We start from the raw sequence: 1,085 nt of genomic DNA on the forward strand, positions 1-1,085 counted from the left end.
TCCTATATATAAACAGAAACATGGATGAGTTAAAAAAAAAAAAAAGTGGACATAGGCTATGAGTACATCATTTAAAAAGGAACTACAAATGGTCATATAATCAATAAACATGAAAAAGTGTCAAATCTCACTAGTATTCAAAGAAATAATAAACCACAATAAGACTATTTTTCACTAATATGATATTGCTAAATATCATTTTTTTAAAACTTGTACACTAAGTTTTATTGTATGCTGCTGCCAGTGTATATAAAACAATTACCCTTGTGAAATAGAAATTCATGAAAATTCAGAGCTAGATGTTAAAGACTGACAAAAGTAGAATTTTGTATATTATGGCACATGTGTTACAGGGACAAGTTTTTGTACAGGCTTCAAATGTATCTCTCTTAAATATTCACTGGATCATAAGAAGTGGTTTGGGAAACCTTTGAAAGATTCATTTTACTACAAAAAGGAACAGACTTTCCGGGGTCTGAAGGGATTTGTACTTGAAGACACTCCAGTCAGCAGAGGGTCATGTTGAGCATTCTGCAGACAGAATTGTTTCAAGTCTGCAGCTGTCTGGGAAACTTTCACACTGTTGAGCCCGGCCTCCAGCTGGAGCTGTTGAACCACTTTCTTCATAGAGGCGATGCTGGAGGAGCCAGATATGGTGAATGCAAGGGCCGGGCCGATTCGTGGGTGGGTGGGTCGATGGGTCGTGGGCTCTGGGCCGTGGGTCAGCGGGGCCGCTAAATATCATTTTTAAGATGCTATTAGAAGGGCTCAGGAAAACCAGCATTCCTATACGTTGAGGATACAAACTTTCTAGCAGGCAATTTGTGTATTAGTACCTGACACATAGTATTCCCTCAATAAATATTTCTTCAATGAATGGATAATTTTGTTGCTGACATTAAAATAAAATTTCAGACATTTTGACAACGTACCCTGGCATAATGCTCTGAATTCACAAAAATTGCTACTGAATCTTACTATTGTTGGCTCCCAACCTTGTGGAAGTTTACAATGTCTTGCTATTGTTAGCTTGCTTTCATGCCATCTTTCCCCTTTCTTCGAAATGCTGTATGGCATATATATTT

At 37.5% G+C, this 1,085-nt stretch overlaps 1 pseudogene; it reads right to left on the reverse strand.

The window, feature by feature from the left end:
• Positions 1-447: 447 nt before the first annotated feature.
• On the reverse strand, positions 448-734 carry LOC108514091 (guanine nucleotide-binding protein G(I)/G(S)/G(O) subunit gamma-5 pseudogene; annotated as a pseudogene).
• Between the last annotated feature and the right edge of the window lie 351 nt (positions 735-1,085).

This window comes from Rhinopithecus bieti, unplaced genomic scaffold (genome assembly GCF_001698545.2).
Source record: "Rhinopithecus bieti isolate Rb0 unplaced genomic scaffold, ASM169854v2 scaffold_34258, whole genome shotgun sequence".
Taxonomy (NCBI): domain Eukaryota; kingdom Metazoa; phylum Chordata; class Mammalia; order Primates; family Cercopithecidae; genus Rhinopithecus; species Rhinopithecus bieti.